At 33.1% G+C, this 13,943-nt stretch overlaps 1 protein-coding gene and 1 long non-coding RNA gene across 3 annotated transcripts in view; one reads left to right on the forward strand and one right to left on the reverse strand.

Annotated features, from left to right (window-relative positions):
• Positions 1–13,943, reverse strand: part of LOC126769154 (uncharacterized) — a 62,885-nt gene that overhangs the window by 19,392 nt on the left and 29,550 nt on the right. The window lies entirely within an intron of this gene.
• LOC126769190 (uncharacterized) lies at positions 6,889–8,289 on the forward strand. Its single transcript, XR_007669348.1, has 3 exons — positions 6,889–7,195; positions 7,315–7,374; positions 7,752–8,289. It is a non-coding gene; the product is annotated as an uncharacterized LOC126769190 (long non-coding RNA).

Below are 13,943 nucleotides of genomic sequence, written 5' to 3' on the forward strand. Positions count from 1 at the left end.
CTATAATAGGTATTCACGTTTGCCGCAGGAAAAGCGTTACACGCCTTGATTATTCGCAGAAATTAGGAAACATAGCGATTTGTGCAGATAAATGCGATTTCAATGACGTAGGAGTGAAGTGAATACAATCAACAATACCGATGAAGTCGCTTTGTAACGACGTTTCTCTGATTGATGTTCCACTGAATTCAATTTCCGCCAAATTCGAAGCTGTGTTTAAATGAGTCAATACCCTAACTGAGGCAAAACTTGGTTTAAAATGAGCTGCGTAAAATACCGAAGATTTTTTTATGTATGTAATGTTAGTTTTATAGAGGCAACGTCGATGTTGAAAGATATGGATATTGATATCAAGGAGCTCTAAGATATCGACAAAAGTTCCAGATAAACTAAAGAAAGCAGGAAGCAAAGCGAAGTGATTCTTATATCTGGTAAACAAATACGCTTGTATAGAAAACTTTTTAGATTGATTACTCTTGTACATTCAATTGGAATCAAATACGACATTGCGGGTCATTTATAATTATATATTTTTCTATTTCAAATTGCAATTAATTGTTATTGTTCATAGTTTATTGTTAATTTTGTTGCCAAGTCTTATGTTAATAAACAAATAAATGAACTCACTTTCCATTCAAATAAAACACAACAATACTAAGTATAAATGACTGTTTGGCGGTAAAATATGTGATTTGTGGTCCCTACACAGATAAGCTTGCACAGAGCCCTAGATTCGATGTTTTAATGTACAAATATAACATACGTATACAAATAATTTGTAGTAATAATTCTCATATAAATGTAGCTCGTTGGAAACATAAGTACATAGTTGACGCATTACAATATGTTACGGCAACAGTTGTAACGCCGAATATTAATTAAGTTTACTAATTAACATACATTTCGTATTTCTGATACGAATATTATATTTTATTTTGTTATGTAAACGCAGCACTGCGATATGATTTAAATATAATAGTCATACTAATTGCAGGGATAATTGAAAATCGTGATGGAAAAAAAGATGGGGAATCAAAAAATTTGAATTCATTTATAATCATTCAAACCCTTTAATGCCATTAAATTTATTATTATATATTTATTTTCCAGAAGAAATGGGTGTTTGGTGGTTGCCCTGTAGACAAACACGTGTTAGGTAAAATACCCATTCGTCTCTTCTCCCATTCTACCGTTCTCGTGGTGCAATCGCTTTCGCCCGGCTTTTTATCAAATAAATCTCAAAAGAATTTTGGAGTTAGGCTTGTCTTGGTAATGTTTAACTCATGAGCCTTGAAAAGCATTGTCCTGCTGAAAACCTGCGCCTAATTTCTCTCCGGTCGTGTGAGAATGCCGTGATTCCACAACGAATTATGAGATTCTCGTAGCCATGGGTGGTATATTAATAGACAAGTCATATTATTCTATATTTTTAATATAAGCATTTATTAGATTTATATATTAAAGACCGACGTTGAAGAAAACAAATTGTTTTCTTTTTGGCCCCTCATACTACGCCAATTAACGAAGATAAATTTATGGTGCAAACGCTTGATTAAAAGACAGCTAGCCTACAGTATAGGCGTTTTTTTATATTATTTATATTTAAATTATTGCTTATATTGATAATATATATTTTTAAGAAAAACATGCATTATGTTTAAACAAAAACAAGTTAAGAGATTGAGTGTATAAAGGAATAATTATTATACAAAGTATAGTATCAAATGAAATGGAAGAATGCAGTCATGGCCATTCTCAGAGGTGACTCATCTGCGCGGGGCATATTATAGTGCACAATTGTGTGTGCAAACACAGGTGCGCTCTCTATTCACTCTCACAACAACAACGTGATTTAATATGGCTTATTACATACACATAATTAATACTAATAATAATAAATTGTAATTACAGGCACAAGGGACATAACATCTTAGTTCCCAAGATTGGTGGCGCATTGGCGATGTAAGCCAATCTTACAATGCCAATGTCTATGGGCGTTGGTGATCACTTATCAATAGGTGGCCTATATGCTCGTCCGCCTACCTAAACAAAAATCATGAGTCAAAAATTCAATCGACATATACTTAATTTTTACATTACTAATAAATCAAACAAGTGAAATCTCAAATGCGCTTGCTCAGAAATGAACGCGATTTTATAGATCCCGTATCTCCAGACCATCTCGTCAAGAACGCTATAAAATATTTTACATAATACAATACATGCAACACGCTATCAATGCATTCAAAAGCAAAATCACTCAACCGACAATTTATTTCAATAAGAGTGAGTCACTTTCATATCGTTATCGATGTGCGGCAAATACAATTAAAAATTAACATAATTACAATTGAATATTTATGATAACAATTAAAGTTTATATTTGAAATTTAATATGTTTTCACGACTCTATCAAAATTAATTAGACACGACTATCCACGCTAATTTAATAAAATCTTAATTAAGTTTATTAAATTCTCAGTCTAGTCGTATTACGTTACGTCTTCACGATTAAACTTTATTTTTTGAGGGTATAATAATATGTCAGTATGTGTCATATGATCGTAATACGATATATCATGTAATTTAAAATACTTTCAGTAAGTTAATTTTCGAAAATCTGATTCCATTATAACAAATTAACTAACGTATTTCACCAAGCGCTTTAATTGAACGAATGATTGAAACAATTATCTATGATAGTATTAGCTCCTTTATACTTTATTAGATTAACGTTAATTGTGATATATAATCATCCGTCGCTGATCTCAATTTCTATAAAGAGCCTTCAAAGTTCAGAAAAGTGCCTTTAGACATTATAGACTCATGATAGTGTTTTTGAAAATTACTTTTTATGTAAACTCGTTATAAATAAAGGTGTGTTTTGTAATTTGTTCTTGATGTTTGTTATAATACTATGTTTTCTATCGTAAATTGATTATAGATAACCTTACCAATACGATGTGATTTAAAGTCATGAGTAGTGTTTTGATTACAAATTTAAGGCATATAACAATAATTTAATTGTCTTTACTTGTGTGCTAATAAAAAAAGCCGAGATGGCCTACTCCAAACCTTCTCCTCAAAAAGGCGAGGAGGCCTTAGCCCAGCAGTGGGATATTAATAGGCTGTTACTGTGCTGTTACTGTGTGCTAATTTTGTTGGTAATGTAATTTTAGATAACATTATTGTTTATGTTGGTATTGATTAGGTTTATGTATTAGTTTAGGAACACTATTTATGTAATTTAAAGTCACATGTATGGAATCAGATCGTCTAAATTATGCATGCATATTTCCTTCATATGAGTGTACAGAAAATTCGTTTTTAGTTAAATTATTTATCAGTCAGTTATACTTTACAGCGCTCGCTAGAAAACTCGATAAATAAATAAATATTATTTGATCTGGTATTACATATTTTGATTATTGGAAGAAGTAAGAACAGAATACTGTTAGAACTCATCTAAATCGTTGAAAATTGAAGACTGACTTACTAAGGTAATATGCTATTTTGATGCGTGTAACCTTTAAATTTTTATAATTATTACTCGCTGCCAGTATTGACTTCATTCGGATGAAATAAAGTTTTTTTTTTGTTTAAAAAATTTAATCCTAGAACCCGAGCGCAGCGCCACCCACCAGTTTCTATCTAAACCATCCGCCCACTCAAAAACACACAAAAAGAGTTCAGTGACATACATATGAAGAGAAGAATTTTAAACATTAGTCAATGGCGCTTATCACTTTCTTCATAATCCACGACCGTGTTCCGAGATGAGTTTCGTGTTGATTCTTACAGAATAGGTCTACAGATAAGAAAAACGACCTTGGGCATGTGGTTAGATTTATTAGCTCTTAAGCTGAGTACCCAACAGCCGAGAGATTTCTCGGCGAGATACTGATTGACATACAATATTTTATGATATACTTGTATCTTTATATATAAAATGTCTCAACCTACAACTTTACCAGTAAATCACGTATATTGAGAACCATGTTTTGAGATTAGCAGACCCTAAATTTCACTCTTTTTGCTTGCTTATCAAGAGGATAAGGAGAAGGCTAGCAGCTTACTCTATCACCTCTTTCTTCCTATGTCACTGAATGTGGTTGAATTTAACCAGAATCAAATTATATATATTATCTCTCATATTATATATATTATGTAGCAGCCTGTGTCGAGACAGGAAATACTTTATGGAAACAATGTGGGCGGTAATATTATGGATATAGAAGCTAAAAAATTGTTCATAGCGTTGTTTGTCTTTCCTTAAATTACTAGCTTACATAACACGAATTCAAATGAGATTGATACGAAACTGATACGTTATTAAGAAAATAAATATATTTATTAAAATAATGAAAAGTGTATGTGTTTGTATGTCTGTCACTACACTTTGAGTTCAGTTTTGTATATAACCTAATTAGAAAATAAATAAATAAATAAAACTTTGTAATATTGAACAACTTAGCTATTAGAATCGTTCCTATCGAATTACATAATTTAGCTAGAAAAAGTGAAAAACGTTGTATAAACACGCGAAGTAATGATAAAGTCCAAGTTTTGGACTTTGCAAAGTCAATACATCCTTCCTGGATAGAACATTCGAGTGAGTAATGAAATTCCGCAGACGAACTCAAATTTTAAGCTCATGTTAAAAAAGTAAATGTAAATATACTATACAAGATTACGTAAATGATGGAAAAGCTTGGAGTAGTATTCGTTGATTTTCATGCAGGATTTAGGTATAAATTAAATTTTATATAATCATTATGAAAAGAGTATTTACCTACTGAGAGTCTTACACGTTGTGACATTAAATTTAACCATGTAAAGTTTAAAAAACAAGCCGAGATGGCCCAATGGTAAGAAAAAAGCCGAGATGGCCCAGTGGTAAGAACGCGTGAATCTTAACCGATTATCGTGGGTTCAGACCCAGGCAAGCACCAATGAATTTACATGTGCTTAATTCATCTCGTGCTATACTGTGAAGGAAAACATCGTGAGGAAACCTGCATGTGTCTAATTTCACTGAAATTCTGCCACATGTGCATTCCACCAACCCGCATTGGAGCAGCGTGGTGGAATAAGCTCCATACTTTCTCCTCAAAAAAGGGAGAAGAGGCCTTAGCCCAGCAGTGGGACACAGGCTGTTACTGTACTGTACTATACTGTAATGTAAAGTCAACTTGAATAAAATATATTTTGATTTAATAAGATATGTATCTATGATCTTCACTAACATGTTAATAAATACAAATATCATAGTCCACTAAAACTGTAACCGATTTTTTTAATAATATTTTTAAACAGATTTTTCATATGTAAAATGAATTGGTTCAGATTTCCGAAATAATGAATCGTCTAATTACTCTATTTATGTATTCATTACGTGGTACTAATTAAATAAATTTATTAGAATTAAATATAAGAGCCGAGATGCTTAGCTAAATTTAAACAGGGCAAATCTCACTGAATTTTCATGTGCTTTATTGTGTTTATAATACATGTTTGGTGATGAAGACAAATCACCACCATTACATATGTGTATCCAATCTATTGAAATAGCATGATGGAATAAGCGTTAATGGTATTTTTATAGCAATTTAATACTAATCTTGTAATAAAGAAGAAAATCAGAGCACAGCTGATTATAAGCCCACTTAATATATCTATGTATTAATTAAATTGTCTGCAATCGCCTTTCTGAATATGGCCATTTTATGAATAAAGATAAATTTTATTGGTATATTACGGATTTTTCGCGTGTTTTCCTTAATTAGTAATGAGGTTTGCGACTAACAAATTGTGGTAACCTATTTATTTTGCATGTTACGTAACCATAAAGCGGCAAATAGGTAGAAAATTGGAATATGTAAAATTATCTTGTCATGTGTTAGCAGGCAATTTTGTTAAAAATTGTTTCTTTTTAAATTTCAAACTACCCTATATGTTTTACAACTAAAATAATAGTAACTGAAAGAAATGTAGCCATTAGGGATGCCTGAAAATTGTAAAACATCGAAATTGATGATAATTGTTTTTTTTTATAACACCAAGGCTTATGGGTCTGCCTCGTTTCTGTAGTGCCTCAGAAATGTTTGCACAAGCACGGACAGATGATTTATATGCGATCATGAGGAAAAGATCTACATCCATGATACGCAGAGTCAGAGACAGTTCCAACACTATCCTAAGGATTATTGCGGGTGATATGGGCGGCTACGCGATGAGGCGGATGATCCAGAGGTCTATGTGATGCTCTGGTTCATGTGCCTCATCTGCGATCAATTTAATTTTCTATTTTATTTTATCTCAATATATGTAATATTTGCTCTTTCTTTTTTTGTATGTCATATAATTAGCTCATTTTTAATTCTTAAATATTTTAATTATTATTATTTTTGTGATTGTGAGTGTGATTCTAATTATTAATGAATATTATGTAATGTTATGTTTAATTATCATGTACCAAAAGTATGGGCCTTGATGCCTGAGGAATAAAGATATTATTATTATTATTAGTTATAAAAATGAAAACAAAAGTAAATCAAATAACAAAGAGAAGAGAAATGGTTACTAAACTGTCTTTATATATTTACGTCCTATTTTATAAATAAATCTATTCTATTAAAAAAGATTTTAGTTTTGTATCGTTAGTTTTGTATCGTCCTAGATTAATCATCTCAAATATACATTTTATGAAATAAATAAAACAATTTTATTAAAAAACGTATTTGTGTAAATTCTAAGTTAAAACATCCCACATAACGCTATCGGTTTCAATTTATTTCAAATTCTCGTTATCGTGAGCATTGATGCGTTTATTGGCGAGTTGAAAGCAGTTGCGTAACAATATGTCCGATTTTTCGACATAGACTTTTACTGTCCCTTTTGGACCAGTGCAGCAGTGGCTAGTTTCATGGCTGACCAGACCTCAGGGTCTTCGATTCAATTGGCCAATTTAAATTAGCATTAGCAGACTGAAGTCTGGAAATTAGTTAATGTTTATATTCCCATAATACACCTGGGAAAGCACGTAAAGTTGATTGTTCTTTTTCTTTCCAGTCACGTTGGATTTGTTTTCCGGTCTTATTATGAGAGTGAGGGAATAGAAATTCCACTTGTGTTTGCGTACAAACTTGTGCACTATAATATGTCCCGTGCAGCTCACTAGGCTCTCTTTAAAATGGTTAGTGTGGCCGAAATCGGTGAAATGGATATTATTTAACATTTTCATATTCGGTAATATATCTTCAGTCATAGAAGTCATATGTGAAAAAATATTTTATTATTTTCTTTTCATGTCAGACTTCGTGGAAAGATTTTCTGCAAAACAAGCTTCCTACGCGAAGTCAATACGAAGACAAGGTATTGATTTCAATTATAACAATTCCGAACGCACCTACGTACCTACGCACATACACACACACAGACATCCTCTTAAAAACTTTAGCAATGGACTCTAGTGACCTTGAAACGTGGAGAAATGTCAAAATTCGGGATTCACAAAATCGGACCCATTACAAAACTTCCCTGGGAAGTTAGTAAGATTCCTCGGGTATAGCAATATAATATGATGTCTATGGATGGTGACCAATGATCAAAAAGTGGGACTGACTTCGTATATTAAGCACTTAAAATAAATAATAATATTTATTCGAAAAGTTAAGACATTACGATTAATATTTATTCGTAAGTTACGACATTAGTCAATTAGTATGTTTACTCCATACATTTATTTTCAGTCTGATTACTGGAGTTATTTAGTATTTCTTATGTACCTTGTTGTTCATATGTTTATACATATGATAAAGAAACCTTCAAGAAAAAAGCCTACTCCTTCCTGAAAGGCCAGCAACACACCTGCAAGCCCTCCGGTGTTCCAGATGTCAACGGGCGATGGTACTCACTTTCCATCAGATGAGCCTACTGTCCGTTATAATAAAAATAAAATACTAATAAAATACCTATGATATACATATGTATGTTATGTCTACATCAAGAAGACGCAACTGTAAAAAATCAATAAACTATCTTCATTTTGAAGGTTGGTTATATAATACTTTTGTGGACGATGAGAAACCAAAAGTATAGGTAGCATTAATTTAATACTAATTTTAAACCACGATTACGAAGATATTTTTAAACATGTATGAAATGTAAAAGCTGGATCTTGTTATTATAATCGGTGGCGAACTCAAGTGGTAAATTTGAGCACCAAGGACATAAGAATTTGAACTCCATGATGTCATCCACTTTATTCAATCATAGCGTATTCTTCATCTAAAGATTCTTTAAAAGAGGTTTTATTTGTAGAACGATTTTTTAAATTAGCAATAAAACTTCTCTAATGTTTTTTTCTTTTTTTGATTATCTTAACTGTTTCGTTGGTTAACACAAGTTAGTTGTATGGTTGCAGATCATAATGTTTTGGGATCGAATACCATTGCACCTGAAATTAGTTAAAATGATCGAACATTACCCTGAGATGGTCGGTCTTCGGAGAAAAGAAAAAAAAAGAATAGCATGTTGAATACATTGTTACTTCAACAAAAACAACATGGTTACATCACACATCTTAACAGAAGATCAGAGGCTCAAATCTTAAGATACCCTGCATGCGTTGGATCAAATTCTGACACATATCCAAGTATAAAAGGTAGTACCAGAATCGAAGAGGGAGACTTTTGTCGAGCAGTCGCAGAGCAGAACAGTTACGGGCTGTTAAACTTTGAATTTATTCGTAAATTAAACTTGGCATAGTGACGGTATAACCTGAATAAACAAAATAAGATGTTTTCCCAGAAGTTAGTCAAAGAACTGTACATACATTTTAACGTCTACGCTAAAGCTTGGAACTCTTGAAAGCAATATATATGTATAATTGATATAGTGTAGCATGTTATATCAGAAGAAGACAATGTAATAACAAAATATAACTAGATTTCTACTTGTCTACCTAACCAAAAGTTTATTTCAAAGAAAGTTAAAATTTATGACCGTGAAAGCTTTTACTTGTATGTGATAAAATGGAAATTAACTTTCAGGAACTTCGTACCATTGATTTGTATGAAAAAATCGTTCTACTAATCCGTCCATTACTGCAACCGCATCACTTAATGCTTCTTGTTCTTGTATAAGGTTCCAGTTTCACAGTTATTGATCAGCGTCAACGAGCGAGCTTGGGTCGCTAGCTATTAGTCCACGCCAGCGATACTCAATTTATGACCCGCAAGACCTCAATGTGTATAACGGGGTAAGAGCATTTTGAATAGGCATAATATATGATAACATTTAAACACGACAGTTCAAGATAATTAAACATTTCTGGAAAATATTTTTGTAGTCAAATTTCCTGTAATAGCTAATATCGGCCTAACTTATAAATTTTGCTTAGCTTAGAGGGCTTAGTTAAACACAGATTTCTCCCATTCTTTTACCGTTAATTTGGCATTTTAATGTAGAATTCATTATTTAACAAATGGTAAACCCATTTTGTAGGTAAAGCCACATATGTGTTGATTCCTTTCTGACATTTGCATTTCTTATGAGAAAACTAGTAGCATTTTGAAAGTAGGATTACAATATTTTTTCTTCTTACGGCATCAGGTGTTAGCGATAATGACCAGCGGGCCAATTTAATTAACAACGTTGTTTACACTTAAGTGTTAACAGTAAACAACTGCTGTTGCTGAAAGCGAATTCATTGTATAGCGGTTTAAAGCAATACAATTGGATCGGGCCAACTGCTTAACGCCTTGTAAAACGTTGTGAGATATTTCTCGAGGACTGCATTTAGGTGAATTACCTGTATGGTTTAGTACAAAATATGAATGATTCTTGCAACTTATATTTTTATTTTTAGTTTGGAAGTCCAAAAATATCGCATGTGACCTTCATTTGTCGTAAGCTTCTGGCTTTTGAGTAAAAATAGAAAAAATACATTAACTAGTTAGCCAAGATGGCCCAATAGTTAGAAAACTTAAATCTTAATCGGCGACTGCTGGTTCGAACCCAGGAAAGTCATTCAAACTCATGTTCGTTGCTCCAAATAAGCTCCAAAGCTCCTTAAAAGGAAGGCCTTAGCTCAGCAGTGGATGATTTATAGTAAAAATTTTGTGATTACAATTGTGTCAGATATCTTTATTATAATTTATAAGTCCAAATAGGTCACTGCTATTTAAAGGGAGAGTTTATATTTCAGACCAATTAAATTAAATTGGATAGGTAACAAAAGTCGAAGATAAAATGTTTGGCACCGGAGCATTCATTTGAATTCAAAAGTTTCGCCAGCAATGAAGTATTATAATGCAAAAATAAATTTTCACGACACTTTCTCGAGAAAAGCGTTATACCTTTGAGTCTGTAGATGCATTAACTGAGTTCGACGTTTGTGCAGCTCTGAAGTAAATCATATTGAATGGTTGGAAAAATGCGTTTTATTCGTTTTGTTCAAACGAATAAAAACTATTCTTAAAACATAACGTCAGTAAGAATATCGGAGAAGTAACTACTAAGTTTTGTTGCTGGTTCTTTTTTCTAAATAGAATCTACATTCTAAAATAGTAAATAGTTCAATTTAAATTAATCAAAGTGGCTTGTAACAGCCGACTTGAATAAAGCTTATTTCGATTTTGAATGCGATAATAAAACTCTGATTTCTGTCTTTCTGTCATTATTGATTTGACATTCAAAAGAAGACGTAGCATTGTTTAACTAATCACTCGCTAAACAATATTTATAAATAAGACCACTATTGTATAAAATTAGGTGAGTACGCTAATATATATGCAAACTTCGGGTTTTATAAGCAATAAAAATGTAACCTTTTTTTGGTTAAAAAATAAATAATACGATCGTTTATTTCTTAAAAAATATGATTTTGTGGTTAGTTTTTAAAAGTCCATTCATTTTCTACAGCTGTTACAATAACATAAGTACAATGTCGGAATGTCAAAGTATGAAGTTCTTCAACTTCGGCATCATATTGGGGCCGAGTGGGTTGGGCGGCGTCCCTTATAACAAATATATATCAGTATATTCTTTTATTTTCTTAATGTACATACACGTAAATCATTACGCTATTAAATTTGTAATTATAAATTTGTAATTGTATTTGTAAAGTCTTGTATAAACATCCTGCTTAGATATAAACCACACCTCGAGGAAAAAATCTTTAATATTACAAACATTAATCGCTACAGTCAAAGTCTAAAGTCAAAGTAAAAAATCTTAATTCAATCTAGAAGCGTTACACTTGCTTATTGATTGACAAAAATATATCGCCGGATCGGAAATAAACCTTACCTCAAACTTGAGAAGAACCGGCGAAAAATACTGAGCGATAAAAAAGAAAATAACTTGCATAGGTAAATTCATGTGTACCTATAGATAGGTATGCATATAATATACATGGTGTTACATTTATAATAAGAAGGCGAGCATAAATGAGACACCTAATGCTAAGTGGTCACCGCTGTCAATTATTTTATAATAAATATGTTGTATCCAGGAGGCTTTGAATTATAGTCAAACTTCTTACAACAAATCAGTTTTACTAGCAAACAAAGTTAAAAATTATTAAAAAAATATAAAGATTTTAATTTAACTGAGAATGAGTAATCGAATAATTAAAAAATAAGAATACTAATCATTGCATAATAAATGTAATTGAAGAATTCATTGATAATAACATAGTAAAGGGAAATGCTGCGCAGTAGCTATTTTTAATTTCTATTTGTATGTATATTTTTTTGTTAAAAAAGCCGTCCTGTCCTGGATGTCCTGGTGTTTAGAACGCGTGAATCATAACTGATGATCGTAGGTTCAAAACCGGGCAAGCACCACTGAATTTGTGTATGTACTTAATTTGTGTTTATAATTCATCTCGTGCGGTAAAGGAAATCATCGTGAGGAAACCTGCATGTCTCTATTTTCACTGAAATTCTGCCACATGTGTATTCCAACAACCCGCATTGGAGCAGCGTGGCGGATTAAGCTCCAAACCTTCTTCTCAAAAAAAGGGGAAGAGGCTGAGCTCAACAGTGGGTCATCATAGGCTTTTAGGTATATTTTTTATGTAAGAGGGAGGCGAACGGGTTGGAGTCTTACCTGATGGAAAATGACTATCACGACCCATGGACACCTGCGATACTGGCGGACTTGCAGGTGCGTAACCAGAATTTAAGGAATTAGTTCGCTCTTTTCTTAACGGTTTCTATGTTATATTGGTTCGAATCGCCAGCGAAAGTTGTTTCCACAGAGTGGTTGTTCGAGGCAGGAAATCGCACTGATGCGGATTTCCAGTCATCGAAGTGGTAAGGATGGAATTTACAATTATATTTAAGGCTTTAATGTAAATAATAATTATGTAAATGAAAAAAGCAATGAAGTAAATTATTTTATACATATTGGAACCGAAGATTCTACAATACCACGGGACTGAAGTTGCGCTCGCGTCAACCAAACCAAACTAACTAAACCAAAATGTCATTTGCCCTTCTACTGTTACTTCTACTATTTTTACTCATTGTAACCTTTATTATTCAACCTGAACAAATAATAAAGGTACTATTTGTTTTAAAACTATGTTAGCTAAATACGGTTTACATATTATGTTAAATATTTGTTCGTTAACTCTAGAGTAGTATGTGTTTATGCGATAAATTTAATGCTAGTAATATGTAGCAGTTAAACGACATGATTCAGTGGTAGGAACACAAAGCAGGTTCGAACCCAAACAAGTACGTTTATATTTTCATGTGCTTAATTTATTTTTATTGATCTCGTTTTCGGAGAAGGAAAACATTGTGCTTGTCTTGTGCAAGTCTGCTTGAATTTTGCCATATATATGTTCACCGACACGCACTGGAGCTGTGTGACTTGAAAATCTCTAAGCTTTTGGACACCTTTACCCACTAGAATTTAAAAAAATATGCTTCGTTGTATTCCATTAATTACATTATACGTAACACTTAATATATTATTAAATATTTAATTATTAAAATTATAAAGAATGTTTTAAGCAAATTGAATTTAGGTAGATTTAAAAAAAGCGTATTTCCCGAAGGCTTAAGGTAAGGCGAAACTTAAAAAAAATATCAGTATAAACCACAAAGGGAGATCTGAAAGCCATTTGTAACCAGGGCAAGCCTGAGCCGTGTGTGTGGGCAGGGTCTTATCAATCGTTTGCTCTACTTCCTCGCGTTATAGTAACCTATTAATATTGTTATCGTTCTTTGGGATTAGGACAATGTGAATGATTTCGTTCACACGAAAAACTAAATTGCTCGATAAAAAAAAACTTTTTTATTTAACTGATAGGATTTTTTTTTTTTTTTTTATATTCGCCGGGAGGGCAAATGACTCTACTCCACCTGATGGTAAGTGGTAGTAGAGTCCAAACGCGACGACGGCCAGTACAGACGGGAAAAACGTTCTGCACTAGCCGCCTTCGCCTTGCCGGCCCGCAAGATGCTTCTTCACGCCTCGTTTGAAGGAACCCGGGTTGTAAGAGGAGGGGAACACGTGAGCTGGTAAGGAATTCCATTTTTTGGAAGTGCGACAAAGAAAGGAGTTGCCAAATTTCTTTGTTCGCGATGGAATTGATGTCACAGTTAGGCGGTGACATCGAGAACCAGCTCGCGTGGACTTAAGAAGGAAGGGGGAAGCAGGAATTAGAGAGTAATTCCTCAGAGCACTCGCCGTGATACAGTCGATAGAAAGCGCTCAGTGCTGCTATCTCACGACGCAATTGTAAAGGTTCAAGGGTGTTTGTGACCTTTACGTCGCCAATAATGCGTACGGCACGTCGCTGCAACCGGTCCAAGGCCTAAAGTAGGTACTTAGCGGAGCCATCCCAAAGGTGCGAGCAATATTCCACGCAAGACCGTACCTGTGTTTTGTACAGCAGGCACAGTTGTTGTGGCGTGAAAAAG

Source organism: Nymphalis io, chromosome 6 (genome assembly GCF_905147045.1).
Source record: "Nymphalis io chromosome 6, ilAglIoxx1.1, whole genome shotgun sequence".
NCBI classification, from domain to species: Eukaryota; Metazoa; Arthropoda; class Insecta; order Lepidoptera; family Nymphalidae; genus Nymphalis; species Nymphalis io.